This window comes from Channa argus, chromosome 9 (assembly GCF_033026475.1).
Source record: "Channa argus isolate prfri chromosome 9, Channa argus male v1.0, whole genome shotgun sequence".
Lineage (NCBI taxonomy): Eukaryota > Metazoa > Chordata > Actinopteri > Anabantiformes > Channidae > Channa > Channa argus.
Genome location: NC_090205.1, coordinates 21,130,252 through 21,148,394, shown reverse-complemented (window position 1 = coordinate 21,148,394; position 18,143 = coordinate 21,130,252). Strand labels below are relative to the sequence as shown.

The window sequence follows — 18,143 nt, the reverse complement described above, 5'->3', positions numbered from 1 at the left end:
GGCAGCGAAAATGGGGATGAGGACATGCTTGTAGTCAAGGTTCAATCTCACTCTCATGCATATACACACACACACACACACACACACACACACACACACACACACACACACACACACACACACACACACACACACACACACACACACACACACACACACACACTTTAAGGCTTTGGTTAGGTAATGTATTACCATTCATATCCACCAGGCTGCGCCCTTGTCTACCTATTTTGTTCTGATACTCAGGATAATCCTAGACAATGTCATACAGTTAGAAAAAAGATAATTTAACAGCAGCGACAAGTGTGAGGGATTTACAGATCTTTAAATATTTTATTGTATGAAAAAAGCATTTATTTGTAACAAACTACAACTATTAGTCTCACAGGTTATTGCCAAGAGATTAAAAGTTTGAAAGTTTGAGACTGATGCCAGACAACTTTTCTAAAAAAAAAACATTTGATCAGTCTCCAGTAAGGCTTTCCTTTTGTTTGGCAAATTAGACCCAAAAAAGATAAACTTCTTCCCACCCACATCTCAGTTTGCCTTTGGCTGAATGGTACAGTAAAGATACTGAGGCTCATACACAAGTTCAAATCCAATCTGTTTCTCAGTTGGAAAGGACTGGAGCTCTGTTTACACAGTAGAAAGATTATTGCTCCATAGGAACAAAGTGTGGAGGCTTTGATGCACAATAGGAGCTACTGAAAAGGACCAGGAGGAGGACAGAGGGAAAGTATGGTCCGAGACACACACACACACACACACACATACACACACCGAAGTGACACTAACCTTCTTGGAATAAACTCTGATTGCTCCTCTTGGAAGGATCACAAAATATGGTGAACAGATGTTTTATGTTTTATCATACCCACAGGACAGAGGCAGTGTGACCCATCCTAGTTTCTATGTTTTTTCTTGTTATAGAACCAATTTCACGGTATTTATTTACTGTATGTAAACTCCATTGATTCCACGTAGTCGATCAAAGTTTCCCTAAGGGCTCACTGCAGAAAGTCACATGTTTGCAAAGTTGCAGGTGTTGTGAGTCCAACTCACAAACCTGCAAACCACCAACGCTTTCATTGTAAGCTTTTAAAATACAAAGAAAATACTCTAAATATCTATTGTAACTTAAACAAAACAAAACAGAGTAACTCGGTTCCTTCCAAACAGACCCTTTTCAGCCCCTCTCTAGCCTCTGGCTGTTGTATTTTCTCTGAGCCAGAGATCAGGGAGAGCTCCACAGTTCTGTGGCTTTAGGCCAGCTGGCTGATACTTTTCCATCAACTGGTGGCTATCTAAGATCTCCTCCCTCTCACATCTTCCGCCTTGACTTTTCACTCCATCTTACCAAAACACACATATATACACAGAAAAATCACTAACTATTCTACAGAAAGCAATAGGGTCATTTTATTGTGAAAAGTATCATCTTTGAGCTAAATCAAACACTTTCCTCTGATGACCGTACTGTCACCAAACGTTTGATAAAGAAGCATTGAATAGTTTTCAATAGAAAGCAGGTGGTTGTTTCAGCAGTTACATTTTGTATTGTAGATATTTTATTTGTTTTCCTGACTTGACTATTATTCTCTTTTTCACTTTATCACAGATAAGCTTGGGGTCTCCACTACAGATCAGGTCATCTTCACATTGATTTGGCCCAGGATCTCATGCCTGATGCCTTTCCTGACACAACTCTCCCCAGTTTTCAGACTTGCGAGCAGGACTCAGATGCGCACTGGATTGTGCTACCTCAGCATCTGGGGTTGAGCAGTTTGGGGGTTAAGTGTTTTGCCAAGGGACACTTTGACATATGGCCAGGAGAACGGACCATAAATCGCTGACTCCACGGTCAATCAGCAAATCCCCCAAATCAAAATAGTCTCTGGAAGCTCCATGATCTACGACTCTAAGTGGAATGTTAGTGCAGATCACAATCCAAGGACCTTAACTTCCAGGTACTCAGAGAAGGCTGAAGCTGTTCTATGAAGACTTTATAGAAGACATAAGAAAAGAAAAGAAAAACTGTTCAAGGCGGGATGGCGGTCTAAAAGAAGTGGACTATTGTATTAGAAATGAATTTTTGTGAAAGACTGTAGACTGTTGTGTTTTTCCTGTTTTTCCTCGTCAGACTCTTTTAGTTGCTACTTTGTGTTTGGTTGTTACTTTCCGTTTGTTACATTGTATTCGCCTTTGTTGTTACTTTTGTCCCTGATATTTTCAGCCGCCCTCAGTTCTCCTCTTTTCCTCGTCCCCTTGCCTGTGCAGAGGATCTCACCTCACCCATTTCCCTGTAGGAATTCAGTCACCATTTATACATCTCTGTGCTCAAACCATTTCTTGCCTTCATTTTTTTCTCTTAGATCTCCACGACATTACCTGCACCTCCCATCACCTCTGCAGCACTCACATCTCTGCCCTGCCGCTCCGTCTGTTTAGAATTCTAATTCATTCTGGCAACCACGGACCCAGCAGGCAGGAAGGACTGGAAGAGGAGCTAGAGGGTCCTCTTTCTCAGCATGACACCAATATGGCCATGATTCATGCTGATCTCAATACAATCTCAAAAAATAGTACATTTTCTCAATTAAATCTGAGAGAGATGCATTTCGCCTCCTCTCCAGACTCACGCAGGGATGGTGGCTGAGTACGCTATTGGATTCAAAACTATTGCAGCAGATTGTTCTTGGAATGAACCCACCTTTGTGGAAAGGTTCTACCAGCAGCTGTCAGAATCCATAAAGGATGAACTCACTTTTTGGGAACTTCCTTAATCTCTGAATGCCTTTATCGATGTGTATACTTGTGTAGACCGGACAGCTCTCACTCAAGTTTCCCTTTCCACCAATTTCCTGGTGTCCGAGCTTAGGCCTTCTCCTGCCTCTAGTTCCCCTAAGCCAATGCAGCTATAGGGAGAACACGTCTTTCCCCTGAGGAAAGGAACAGGCAGTTCAGGTGCAGCCTGTATATCTACTGCGGTTGTTCAGGTCACAAAATGCAGTTCTGCCCTTCGCTACGTTTACTGACTCCAGAGTGGACACAGAATTCATGGACCTGGTTTTCAAGTTGGGTCTTCTATTATTAGCACACTTCAAACCCATTACCATTCGTGCTGGATGGCCATGTGTTAAACTGCTCCCATTTTTTTGACTGTAGAAAACCACCGCAAGAATTTATCCTTTCAGATCATCTGGTCCCCCCAGCATCCACTTATCCTTGGCTCCACATGGCTAACTATTGATTGGCTAGAGGTAAAGTTATTAGCTGTGGGGCTCCACTGAGACTTCGCCTGATAAAACTGACCTGTCAAATGTTCCTATACTCTATCATGACCGAAATTAGTTTTTAGTAAAGACAAGGCCACATCCCTTCCACCTTATCGTCCCTATGACTGTGCCATCAAGTTTTTACCTGGCACCATGCCACCACGCGGCTCTGCCTATGTATTGTTAATCATGGATTATACCAGATAACCGTGCTTAATCGTTATCCTTTTCCTCAGTGTTTGAAATTCTGCAGGGCATAACCGTGTTCACTAAATTGGACCTTAGTAACGCATGTCACCTGGTCCGCATCTGGGAGGAGGACCAATGCAGGATGGCCGTTAACAAATCGGCCGGCCACTTCGAATACCTGGTCATGCCCTGGGCTGCCTAATGCTCTGGCAATATTCAAAAATCTGGTTAATAATGTTTGGGAAACACGTTTCTTTTCTTCTACACAGGAAACATTTTTATCTTTTGACCCCAATCGACAGTTCACTGTAGAGGTAGATGCCTCAGATGTAGGGGTCCGGGCTGTTCTTTCCCAAAGATCTGGAGACAATTCTAAGACTGACCCATTGTTCTGGCGTCTCTCAGAAGCAGAACAAAATTATGACATTGGTAATCGGGAAATTCTAGCAGTTAATTTGGCCTTGGAGAAGTGGAGGCACTGGTTGGTGGGGGCTAAGCATCCCTTTGTGGTCCTCAGGGATCACAAAAACTTAGAATAACTTAATACTGCCAGGCTCTCACCCGGCTCGCTGGGCCCTCTTCTTTAATTGCTTTCGGTTCACCCTAGCCTTCCTCTCCAGTCACAAAAAAGCACCAAAGCTGACACCTTGTCCTGCATGTGTTACCCTTCGCCAGGCAGTGAAAAGCCTGATTTCATCTTACCCGGTTATGTTTGTCTAACTCTCATCCGCCAATGTCATGTTCTCCCCAATTGTCCGGATGGACTCCTGATTGTGCCAGATCAGCTCAGGTCTAAGGTGGCTAGATTGGTGTCATGGCTCCTGTTTATCCTGCGATCCTGGCATATTATGTACTTTATTTGTGGTGCGCCAGCGGTTGTGGTGGCCTAATGTCCACTTAGAAGTGTCTGAACTGCTTATACCTTTAGGAACAGATGATAGATATAATACTAAATATGACTTCAAATTTACAAACATGTTTCTACACTTCACCAATACAATAACTACATTTTAGCAATGGAAGTACAACCTGTGAAATGGTCATTAAAAGTGCATTTTCCATTACACATTGATCCCATACCTACAGTATATGTTAGATGTTGTCTTTGTCTCACCCAACAACAGAGGGCAGCGCTGCATCTTTGTGTCTTTCTTCCTGCCCCTCTTAAAGCTGGAACACATGACATCAACCCCTGCATTCTCCCATGTGAATTACCAGAGTCCTCACCCAGGGGTAAGGAGTCATCCAAGGAAAATAAACCAAAGCAACCAAAATAATCTATTACTGGAATGTGGGTTTGTTACACCCTCAGTGATCCACCATCTTTCTACAGGTGCTGAAAATATGTGGGGGACAATTTTCATTACGCTGATTACACTTTGTAAACAACATTATACTTATTGAAGTTTATAAGGTTTAATGAATATTTATTGGTTAATGTCTAAACAGCAACATTTACGCTAGAATCTCAGGTCTTAAATGCTTCTCAGCTCCTGAAGTACAGCTTTGTAGATGTCCCTGACTTACTGTACAGGTGAATAGACAAGAGCAGCAGCAAAGACCTCACCAGCATATAAAAATCCTGCATTTGAAACAAGACAAACCGATTTTTTTTTTTAGTCCAACTATCATTAATTTGTTGTTTTTGTGCAGCAGCATTACATATCACATGGGACACAGCAACATAGGCGAGTTTAGCAGACAGATCACACGGCTACTGCTAATGTGGATCTTGTTATTGCAAGGGTACCCAGAGGAGCATTTTAGCCCCACACTGGGCCTCCCTCACTGAAGCACTATCATCCCACATCAGTCCTTGATGTGGTTTGGCAGGACGTGACGGGGCAGAGCGGGGCCCAAAGTGATCAGTCGCGAAGTAACATCTGAAACCCATTTCCCCACAATTAAAGAGAGAGAGAAACTATCAGGACCAAACATCACCCGTTTCCACGACATTGAGTCAAACATTTGCGTGTGTGAGTGTGTGAGTGGTGTGAGCTGTATCTCTCCACCACAATCACACACACACACACACACACACACACACACACACACACACACACACACACACACACACACACTTCTCCCACCCTAAATAGTGGCAGAGCACTTCCAAATGTGTTTACTTACAAAGAAAACCACTTGTCACAAAAAATGAGAAATATCAACACAGATACAGGGAGGTAAATAAACAGGGGGAATGACAGATAAACAAGGAAAGTCTGTACATGATGGATGGCAGAGTCAGAAAGGAGCGTGACAGCAGATAGTGTTAGGGTTGTTTTCTCTGCACACCTGTGCTGCTATCAACATACACACACACACACACACACACGCAGAAACTAAGAGAACTCAGTCGCTAGACGATGCCCTGTCTGAGATCCCTTTCCACCATGTGTGCGTGTGTCTGTGTGTACATCACCAGACTGTGCATGTTGAGTTGCTCCGTCTGGATGCTCATTAGACATCAAACACAATAAAGCAGTGAGTGGAATGAAGCTGATTGCTATCTCCACATGTAATCAAACCAATTCAACCCACAGAAACACACACACACATGTCCACACATCTTCTCCTACTCCAAACCAAGAGTAAAGGCCTCACTCTTCCACTCCTTTTACAGTGCCTCCTCCCTGGTTCAGATCATTGGTCATGATGTGCTTGCCATGTCCTTGGCCCAGGATGTACAGCAGAGTCACCGAGCTCCGCTCTTTACTGTGGTATCAGTGGTCGGCCATTTCATAAACATCCTCCAGGAGAACCTGTCAGTGAAGTTCCTATCCAGTTGAGCCAAGAACTGCAGCTTCCCATGACCCTCAGCTTTCATGGGTGAGGTTGACCTCGAGTGAACCTCAAGATGACCTTTTGGAACAGCTCTGTGTTTTTCATCAGTATGTCTGTTATGAATGAGGCATGAATATGATAATACCAGGTCATGTAAAAGGCTACTTATCCTGATCTTTGTTTTTTTTAGGTTGTGTTGCCTTGTGCTCTCCTCTTTGGCTTGGTGACCAGGGCTTCAAAATGACTTTGGTTACCTTGGTGAAATGATGATCTGACACCAACTAAGAAGTAAATGTCATTTTGTGGCCAGAAAAATTAACTTTGGTTTAAATGGGCTTTGGACCTTTATTTTTTGTGATTACACATATCTATGTGATCATAAGATCTGTTCAAATCTTCAGCTCTCTGATTTCATTTGAATTAGCAAGTGTAAGTGGCCTTGCTGTGAGCTGATGGGAGCATGTGTGTGTTTGGGCATGCATCCTCCTTGGCAAGTAATGTTTTGTTGGCTCCGACATGGTGGTAGACAACTTCAGACAGAACAATCTGTTACAGCCCACAGCAGCAACTCAACCAGTGAAATGTGATGAGGTTAAGAAGACAAAGAGAATGGCCGACGGAGAAGAAAGTGAATACAGCCAGCGGGAGACAGACACAAATCAGAGTTGGAGAGGGAGAAGCAGACGACGAGTACTAAGAGAAAACTTTGAGAGACCACTCTGACTGAGAGATCAGACGCAAACAGAGACAGAGCCAAATCATTATTGTTTCATTAAAACAAGCATGTCCTAACTATCCAGGAGAGAGCACTACTTTCACTGGCCTATCTCTGAAAACTCCATCGCAGGGAGAGCCATTACTTACCCTTTCACCTTTTGTAACTTGGCAACTACTATCCATCACCTATCGTCAGCCAATGCTTTTCTCCGGAGGCTGAAAGGGAGCTGATGAGCATGACATCAATTTGAAGAAAAAGCACATACACGTGAGTATACTGTACCGTACATCATATGCCGTAGCTACTAGATGGTGCGATCAACAATAGTTTGATGTTTTAAGTCAGCAGTAGGCTAGTTCAATTTTTGCAGCTAGCTAGATGAGGTAGAATTTCATTTCTGTAGATTATATGCAGTGACGCCACAGCCAGCAGTGGATTAGCCTGTGTTGGCAAAAGAATTGAAAGAAGGTAAAAAGGTAGTCTGGCTGTGATCAGGTCACCGACTAACACGCGTAATCTGTATAAAAACACTAGTTGTAAAATTTCAGCTATGTTGGATTTAAAAAATTGTTGGATTTGGACGCACAGTGGTGGAGTTGTCACTGCTGCCACCTCACTGTTAGAACTTCGATGGTTTGAATTTACCTGCTTGTTGGGGCCTTTCTGTTTGGAGTTTGCATGTTCTGCCCGTACTTGTGTGGGTTTCTTCCAGGTACTCAGATGCCACCCACAGTCCAAAGTTACTTAGTGAGTCTAAACTGCCTGTAGAAGTGAATGTGAGTGTGAATAGTTGTCTGTGTGCGTCTCTCTGTGTTGTTTCTGACATAGACTGACAACCTGTCCATAATGTATCCCACGTCTCGCCTAATGACAGGGGGGACAGGCTCTAGCCCTATGACCAATTTCAGGCTACATGATCAAGGTAATGGATGGATTGTTTTGGACAAAGGCAGGCTGATTGTTTCCCCCTGTTTCCAGTTTTTTTATTAAGCAATATGACTATAAACTGTAGCTTCCCAATGTACTGAACAGACATATGAGTGGAAATAGACTATCAGAAAGAGAGTAGGTAGAAAAAGGTGCAAATATTGAACTCTAAGGGGTTAGAACGGATAACACTGTCATGGTCCCAGTGCCCTTCCTGTCCGTGGACTTTTATTTTATGGCCCCTTCTCCCTACTTCCTGTGCCTTGGTTCTTTTCCCCAGCTTTGCCCTCGTTTGTCCCTCATGGTTTGCTCCTGTTCTCTGCTCTCCTAAGTTCAGTCTTCCCCTCACTCCCCTGCCAGATCCTCATCGTCATTTCCGTCGTTGTCATCGTCATTGTTGTTACCCTCACCAACCCACAGTAGACTCTGAACTCATGTTAAAACCTGAATTTATGTTTCTCGGACTCCTGTTTTCTGGACTCTTGTATCATGGACTCTGTGCACCTGTTACCTTTGGTCTGAGGTTTGCCTTCTGTTGAATTCAGTGTATAGGTTTAGTTTCCAGTTTTCTTGGCTTGTTTGGTCCTGGTTTTTGTGTTTTAGGTATGGTTTTGCATTCTTCAGTTTATCAGTGCCTTTTGTTCAGTTTGTTCGTGTCTGCCTCCCTTTAGTCTGTTAGTTTATGTACATCCCCAACTCTGTACTTTGGTTATCTTTTTCCCTCCAGTGTGCTTTAGGTCGTGCTCTGTTTTACTTTAGTTATCAATTGTTTGTATCTTTTTTATATATTCCTGTCAATCTCCTTGGCCTTTTCCCGTGAGTTTGTTTGTTTAAACTTTTGATTTAGATATTCTCCTGTGTTTTTTTTCACCCACCCTTCAGTTGTGTAGTTGGGTCCTTAAGTGTTTCTTAAGTGTATTTTGTTAAGATGGTTTCCGTAGCCTTCCCCTTGTGTTTACCTGTTTAGTAGTTATTGTTATCCGTGTCATTTGTTTTTGTTTATCTCTCCTGTTTAGTAGGAGTTGTTTTCTGAGTCTCATTTGTTTAGTTATCTCTGTTTTCCAGTTTCCTTAGCCTTCCCGTGTGATCATTTAGGTTTTATTCTTTCATTTCCCGGTCTTATTTATCCCTGAGTCTTTGTGTTTATTTTGGCAAATTAAGTTCCCCTCTTGTTGTCTAGGTTAGTTTCTGTTGTTGTCTTATTTTCTACTTAGTTAACTCCCCTCATGTTCTGGTCCTCTGGATAGTTTGTTTGAGTCTGTTCTGTTCTGAACCTGTTTCTTGTACCCTCCTGTTAGGAGCGATTTATATTTTGCCATTTTCAAGTCCCTGACAATCAAAGCCTTTTTGTTGTTGCAATCCCTCTCACACTCTCCTCACTTGGGTCCTCCCTTAACCAAAACCCTGACAAACACAATGAATAACAAACTTAAATTTGATTTAAACTAAGTCCAATATAGAGATTAGTTTCAAATGCCATCCACCAGATATTCAGTTTTAGGTGGCATGTGTATGCGAAATTATGTTATGTAATTGTATTGTGTCAGGTTCAGCCTGCTACAGATATGAGTAAAACATTTGTCAAAAGTTGGTGTATCTCTATATACCTTCAGATTTGAGTTCTGTGGGTTTAGCCATACTTTGAGATGCTTCTTTGGAGAAACTGTTTGTAAACGTGTGTGAGATTGCTGTACTTAAACTTGTGATTAAAATTGGTCTGTTATCGGCTGTTGCGAAGCAAATACAATAAATGTTCATCATACAACGATCTCTGGAGTGAATTACTTGTTGGACCATCAGATTCGAGTAAGATCCCCTCTACATTAGTAAGAAACCTTCTATACACGTGCTAAACACTACTCAGCGAATAATAGAAGGAGAAATTGAGGCAGCTAATGTGGAAAAACGACAGGCAAAGCCAAGTCTGAAGGCCATGGAGAATGCTTTGCAAACAAAGTTGTGTCCAGTAATACGGTGACAGAGTTAAAGGTAAGACACCTGGAATCAAATAACTTCACAGAGCTAAATGAGGTGTGACACAAAAGGGTATTCCAGTGAGCAAGGATAACATCCCACGAAAAGAAAATGTAGATAAGTGGCCACATCTTAAAGGAGTGCAAATACATCTCATCAGAGCAGACATAGGCCTGTTGATTGGAACTAATGTTGGACCCAGACAATGTCATTCCCAGCATCAACAATGGGCCTTATGCAGTCAGACCTATGCTGGGTTGGACGGTCAATGGGGCACTGAAAGAATGTGGTTGTAACAAAACTAGAGATGAAATAACCCATGTTGCGTCAAACCGTATATCCTTTGCCAAGCTAGAAGACCTGTGGTATTAACAGTTTCAGTACTTCCTGAGGGTGGTCAAGATGAGGTGTATTAGATGTCTGAGGCATGTCTGTTCATGGATAGAGTGTCACAGCCTGCTAAGTAGACAAACGGACACTACTGCTTTAATCTCCCAGTAACGGATTTGGACATTTAAATGTCAAACAACATCAGAACATCAGAACAACATGCTACAACTCTGAAGAGAAAGTTTCTCAGGAATCCCTCATTTAGGGTGGTTTATTTTGCCTTCGTGAATGATACGATCACTAAAAAAATAGGCAAAGAAGGTTACAAATAAGGAACTTGGCCGCAGTGATTGAAAGGTTTGGTACATTCCTCATCATTGGGTGTATCTTCCTAAAAAGCTTAAGCTTCGTGTGGTGTTTGACTGTGGCGCGTCTTAACAGGGGACCTTGTAAAAATGAACCCCTCCTTCAAGGACCAAATCTTACTAGCATAATAACTGGTGTTCTGACTAGCTTTAGTCAGGAGCCTGTGGCAATAGTGGCAGATGTGGAGGCTATGATCCACTAGGTAAAGGTCTCGTCAAACGACGCTGACCTACTCAGATTCTTGTGGTGGCCAGTTGCTGACACTAGTCAGCTGATGGTAGAATACAGGATGAAGGTGCATCTGTTTGGAGCCACTTCATCGCCCAGTTGTGCTAGCTATGCACTCAGTTGATGCACTCAGAAGACAACACACATTTGTTTGATGCCTGCACAGTAAATACGGTGGTGCAACATTTTTATGTATACGATTGCCTTAAATAGGTTGAGTCTGTTGAAAAGGCTGAGACTCTTTACCACAGTTTGAAGACTGTATGTCAGACGGGTGGCTTCAGGTTAAATAAATGGATCAGCAACAATTGAATGGTGTTAGCAGCCATTCCAGAGAGGTGGTCGTTATTCAAAGTAAACCTCCCACCAGAAGAGGGATTTTATCCATGTTGAGCTCAGCGTATGATCCATTGGGAATGCTTATAGCTGTGAATTTATATGCTAGGAAAATTATGCAGGAGCTTTGTGGGGTGAGATTTGGAGGGGATGAGACTGTGCCTGAACATCTTACCCAAATGTGGTCCCATTGGGTGCAAAGTCTGTAGAAGCTAAATTACTTTACAACTGAGAGATTTTTCAAACCAAATGGCTTGGGTCAGACCGTGTCTGCTCGACTGCATCATTTTGCACACGCTAGCAAAGATGGCTACAGGAAAGTAAAGTACCTGGTCCAGCGTAACATCAGTAACCAAGCCCAAAGCCCAAGCCCGTGGCCCCCCAAAGCCCATGACTATCCCTCGTTTGGAGCTTACTGCAGCAACCTTAGCAGTTCATATGCATAAAATGCTACATGCTAAAATGGTAAATGCTAAAAGGCTACATGTTTTGGACTGACAGTACAGCAGTGCTAAAGTACATCAGCAACGAAACATCAAGGTTTCGCACGATTGCAGCTAATAGGGTATCAGCGATTCAGCAGACCTCAACAGTCTCACTGGTGCACTACGTAAACTCTCAGGTTAATCCGGCAGACGGTGCATCAAGGGGACAGAACGTGAAAGGCTTTCTGCGAAATAAGCTAAGGGTATCTGGACATGGCTTCCTTACACAGGCAGTCGAGAAGTGGCCAAGGATTCCAGACTTGCAAGAGATTGATGTAGCCGATCCTGAGGTCAAAAGAAAGGTCAAAGTGAATGTTCTCGCAGTTGAAGAAAGTACTGATACAATGCAAAGGTTGATAGAGTACTACTCATCATGAACATGCTTAAAGCGGGCCTCCTGTGATTGAAAGATAAGCTTCTAACTTCCAGAAGGAGAAAGGAGCTGTTGGAAAATATCGTCCAATATATTCAGCTTCAAGGAAACTAAAAAATAAGAAAGAAGAGCCAAACTGTGGATGAGCTCCAAGAAGCAGAGGTAGAAATAACTCATCACTGCCATTGGAAGAGTTTTCCGGATGAAATTTCCGCTCTGCTAAAGAAGGAACCAGTGAAAGGGAGCAGCCACATACGTAGACTTAATCCGGTGCTTCAGGATGGAAGTCTTTCTGCAGGGGGATGGCTCTGCCAAGCTGCCATGCCTGAGGCATCCAAGCTGCCTACTATTCTGGCTAAAGATCATCGAGCATCTCAGCTTATACTGCAGGACATCAATCCAACGAGTAGGTCATGGTGATCGCAACCATGTCTTGTCTATGTTGGGTCAAAGATACTGGATACCAATAGCAATCTCAGCAATAAGAAAGATTCTATCCAGGTGTCGAAATTGTCAAACATTGTATGGAGCAAACGGGTGGCAACATGTGGCAGACCTCCCACATAGTAGAGTCTTACCTGATGAATCACCGTTTACTAGAGTAGGTGTTGATTACTTCGGCCCCTTTAATATTAAACAGAGATGAACCAGTGCAAAAAGGTATGGTGTCATATTTACATGTATGGCTACTTGAGCTGTCCATATGGAAGTGGCAGCGTCATTAGACACAGACTCGTTTATTAATGCACTTGGATGCTTTATTGCAAGAAGAGGTCAGGTTTTAGAAATACGCTCAATTAATGGAACCAACTTCGTTGGTGCTGAGCGACAGCTCAAAAGGTCTCTAGAAGAATGGAGCACGTCAGAAATAGAAAATACGCTGACTCAGCATGGCATCAGGCGGATGTTTAACCCCCAATCTGCTTTTCATTAGGTGAGATGGAAGCCATTATATATTATAGTCGGCCAAATATACCTTCTGATGATCCAAATGACTTGGAAGCTTTGACACCAAATCACCTTCTTGTCTGAAAGACCCAACCTTCGATACCTCTGGGAATTTTCCAGAAAGATGATTTACGCCCGCTGTAGATGGAGACAAATCCAATATATGGCAGATCTCTTTTTGAAATGTTGGGCTAAAGAGTATCTACCTGAGCTCCAAAGGCAGCAAAAATGGACACATGCAAACCGCAATTTTGATTGTGTTGATTGTTGATGAGTCAGCGCCTCTTGGGTGGTTGGTAGGATCATCCACAGAATAAAGGATGAGCAAGGTGTAGTCCGTCAGGTTCGTATCAAGAGCAGGACCAAGGAGTTTGACCCATCACCAAGGTCTGTCTTCGACAGAAATAAGAGTGAGACAGTGGTAAAGACTCCTAGATCTCCTATGGTGTGTTAAGTGCTGGTAACCTCTGCCACGGGAAGAAGAAGGAGAAAACACCATAGAAGAATGGTCATGATGTTTGTAGGTTATTGCATGATTTGTTTTTGAGTTTTGTTCATAAGTAATTGTTTTCAACATTAAGTTTGTGAATTTTTTTAATATTGGAGCACAATTAGTGCCCGGTTATGTATGAGCCTACCAGGGTTTCCTTTTTTTTGTTTACATTGCGTATTGTGTATTGTGAACTGTACTGTATTGTGTGTTGTGTATGTTTGTGTGTACTGATAATGTTATTAGTGACATCATATAGCTTTGATAGTTGCCTTGAGGGTTGTCTTTGTAGTTTACCTTTTTAAGTGTATTATCCAGTGATCAAGAGAACAATGTAGTCCAAAGTTTTGTTACAAGAGACACAGTTCAGCTCAGCTACTGAAGGGAGCAGACGTGTTAGGTAACTGGAGCAGAGGAACTGACTACAAGGTAGTGGGGACTGCAACAAGGTAGAAGTGAAAGGTTCAGTGTGTAGCTGTGGAGGCACATGATTTCTTACCAAGTTCAGTGGGTTTAGCCATACTTTGTGATGCTTGTTCGATGAAACTGTTTTTGAACGTGTTTGTGAGATTGCTGTCCTTAAAGTTGTTTGTAAAATTGGTCCGTTATCGGCTAAGTTGAGAAGAAAATGTTCAATGTTCATCATACAACGATCTCCAGAGTGAAGTACTTGTTGGTCCATCAGATTCGAGTTAGATCGCCTCTACAGTAGGGATTAATTTTTTAATGTGGTGTTCCACCTTTGGTGTTACCCTCTGCTGTGGGCCCCTTTTGCAAAGTCATATGAATCAGATTTACCTGGCCAGGGCTGGGAGTGAAAAACTGTGAGACATGAAGAGAAAAAAAATAATAAGAGAGGGAGGGAAAGAGAGAGCAAGGGTGAGACAAGATCCTCTGAGGGCAGCAGCTCTGGTTTCATCCAACCACTGATGCTGACTGGCAGCCATGTCAAATGCTTAGAAGTCAAACGATGCTGATTCTCAAGTTCATCTTAAGGGCATGTCAAAGAAAAGCTTATTATACAGGGTTTTGGAGGGCCTGGAATGTGCAAACACACTTATTCACCAACACAAACAGACAAGTGGAGACACACACACGCAGCTTTGCAAAATATATACTGTAATATACATACCCTTAAGTTTTTGGATTTGTGCTTGTGACATACAGTTACAGATCCAAAGAAAGACACACTGTACTTTCTCATAACATCTTGACTGTAGGTATTTGATGAGCAGTAAAATCTTTCAGGGTTATTATCCCCAAATACTGAAGAGTGGATTAATTATAATCACGGCTAAGACATCTCCATCTGGAGATTATCTCTGTGATGTACAGTGAAAAAGGTTTAGACCTTTGTTAGGACACAGGCCTCATAGTATAATGATCAGAACAGGGTGAATCATCGCACGTCCTTATTTCTGTCTGTGCTCTTAATGTGTATGTGTCAGGCATTATCTGACTACTGGAGTGCCAAATTTTGGGTTTCATCTTTCTCTTGTAAACTGAGGATTTTCCAAGGAACAGCTAAATGAACATGATCATAAACCATAAAAAACAAGATATTCTCAAGTTTCTGCTAAACTGTTTTCTGCTTTGCCAAGGTATTGCCTGAAGCAAGAAAGAAGTTCCCTCTGTGAAGCTTTCCTTTAAGTGGCAGGCTGTGGTACACAGCAGGTGGGGTGTTCAAGGTCAGCAGGAACATGGCCTTGATTATTTTGAAATCTTATTTAAAAGGAAAAAGTATTCCCTCAGAATACGAGTTTGCCTGATTTATTTACAAGCCGGGGGTGTGTGTTTGATGGCCTCCACGACATTAGAGCCTCAGTAAAGGTTATGGCATGACCAATTACTTAATTTTATTATAATAACACATAGTAAAGTGTTTTGGAAACAACCATTTTTAGATTTGTGCAATACCTATTTACAGCTATATACACATAATGTATATGTAAATACTATCTACAGGGACTAGTCATCAGAGGCACTGTGCACATAGACTGCAGCTCTTTATGAAAAAAGAATAAATACCAACCTTAGGTATATTTTACCTACAGCAGGACATGCTGCATCATGCTGAGCTTTTTTCACTATGGCTTCAACGTGAATTGCTTAAATCTCAGCATTGCTGCTAGGGAATTATGTGTTCATCGGGCAGGAAAGGTGAGGTAGGGAAAGAGAGGCTTTCCAGTGGCAGCAGCTCAACATTTACTAAAGTCTTGAGTAAGACTAAAAGACCACATGTGTGACATTCAGTTATTTTACATGAAGACATAAAGTGCTTCATTGTGTTTTACAACACTGCACATGTTCACTTTTCCTCTGGTTGGGTGTATAATCTTGGCATTACATCACTTTTAGAGACATTCAATTCTGTCATCAATAGCAAACCAAGACTAAACATACAGAATCTGAGTAATGAAATTTTCACTGCTGCCACACAGGCGTTACACTCTCCATGAGGCGCAGGCAGCCATGATAACTGTGCTAAACAATGTTTTTTTCCATTTTCGGTTTTAATTCAGTTTTGCAGGACACCTCAATCTCTGTACCCGGTGGGGGGCGGTCAGTCCTTTGAGTGAATGGTCCTCTCCTGGGCATGTCTTGACTCATTCCAGTCATCAAACCTGACCTGTAACAACTCTCGGTGACCTGTAGAGGGAGCACTTCACTATGCTCTCCACTCTCTACCACAGCTGGCTGTAACACCTGCTCTCCAGATGTCTTCTTCTGCTAGAGAGGAAAATGAGCTTGGCATTCAAACTTTTCAGTCAGTGTCTCTCGCTCTCTTTCCCTCTCTTTTTTTTTCTCACTTTTCTAAAATATAAAGTGCTGTCACAGATGCAGCCTTCTATGTGAACTCTCGTCACCTTTCTCGTCTCACTCCTCTTACATTCTGTCTCTGTCGGCCCTTTCTTTTCCATGCTGTGATTGTTTACACACGTCTTTGTTATACCCAGGTTACTGGAAGCAAAGGTGAAGTGAAGGAGCTGAAACATTCACCTGGTGACAGACTGCAAGAGACACAGGGGAACCTCTTCACATCACTCCATTACGCCACTCCCTCCCTTATGCCTTCTCCACGCTCAATATAACCCCTTAAACCGACAACGATGAGGTATTTGTTTTTAATGCCTCTCTTATACACTTCAGCACCTAAGTGTACTGTGGCTGAATTGTGTAATTAGTATATTTTTCTTTGGCAATGAAAAGAAGGAGGGAGTTGCCACACGCAAATGTTTAATGAGTCACATAATGATTCAAAGAGAAAATTAGTCTTAACTTGAACATTGGATAAAGTGCTACATGTGGGTTTCTGTCAAGCTGGTAAAATGTAACAATGCATTTTTGCAGCAGTCAGTGAAATGTCCTGTGATTCTAGGTTGTTGGAGTGCAAATCCTTTTCCCTTGCAGCAATTATCCACCGTGTGTTTGTAGTAAATCTGCACGCATATGGCCCTGCCTTTGAAGACCTAACTTCTAATCCTGTAACCCTGTTAGAGAAAACAGAAGGAGGGAAGAGAGAGAAGGACAGAGAGGCAAGGAGAGGGCGCCTCAAGCAGGAGAAACGAAAGAGCCCAGTTGTAGCTGAAGTTCCAAGACTTCACATTTCCCTCTACGAAATCATTTGAGAGGCATCTATTCCTACATTTCAACGGACATAACAAGACAAAATAAACAAGAATTAGTTATTGAAAATGTTTACACAGATGTTTCTTGACTGTCTTGTGTTGTGTTTTTGGATTTCACCGAAATATTAAAGACAAATAATGAAGTACAAGATTATCCAGATTTTTTTTTCTTTTATTTACACCACCACAAAATGGCACACATTTAAAGAAAAGCAGAAATGGCCAAAGGGGAAGGCCAGGTCTTTAATATTTGTCAGCAGAGGGAAGCCGCAGGGAGGGTGTTTCCCTCTGGCCCAGGGGCCGATACTGTGGTGACCGCTGCCTGCCTGCCGGGGCCGCCTGTTAGCAGCAATGTTTGATCCCAGGAGTCCGGGATCCTTGGAAAAGCTGAACTCCATTTGCCTGGGTTGGTTGACTTCTGGAAGCAGAACAGTCAAGTCAGCAGTGGATTGGCCCCGATTCTGTGCAGCTGCTCGGAGAGTGAACACCACGAGAACCACTCAAGGAACCACTCGGGGAACCGCCACAGCACCGCGTGGAGAACCTCGACATGTGTCATAGCCACAATTTACAGAGTTGTGTGTTGTGAAACAGATATATGATACCGCGATACTTAACAAAGTTATTTTGGAAATGGTATACACAGTAAGTCCCACCAACTATGAGCTTGGCTGCAGCAATGTGGAACTTCTCATTCAAACACGCTCTCTGCTTTCATTTGCATGCAGTTGCAGTGATTATAATTTCTCTCTTGCAAATCACACTGTCATGTGTGTGAGTTCTATGTGCTACTCTAGCCCACTCTCATGTCCATTGCATTGGCACACACGGAGATGATGTTCCCTGCTCAAGAGTGGTATGCTAACTGTATCACTAGAATTCTGTTATGTATGGATGACTAATACCATATCTTATAATACAGAGACAATTACAGTTGTGGTACAAAGAGTATAACAAGAAGAGTTTGTGTACAACTACACATAATTTACAGAGTCAAATCAAATGAAACTTTAAAGAAAAAGGAAACAGAATTAGACAGTCAGTGTATTAGGCCCAAAAAACAACAAGCAGTCATCCAGAGAGTCTAACAT

The 18,143-nt window shown here is 42.4% G+C and overlaps 1 long non-coding RNA gene across 1 annotated transcript; it reads left to right on the top strand.

The window, feature by feature from the left end:
* Positions 1 to 6,620: 6,620 nt before the first annotated feature.
* Positions 6,621 to 17,182, top strand: LOC137133178 (uncharacterized). Its single transcript, XR_010915215.1, has 3 exons — positions 6,621 to 7,233; positions 16,381 to 16,538; positions 16,922 to 17,182. It is a non-coding gene; the product is annotated as an uncharacterized lncRNA (long non-coding RNA).
* Positions 17,183 to 18,143: the final 961 nt, after the last annotated feature.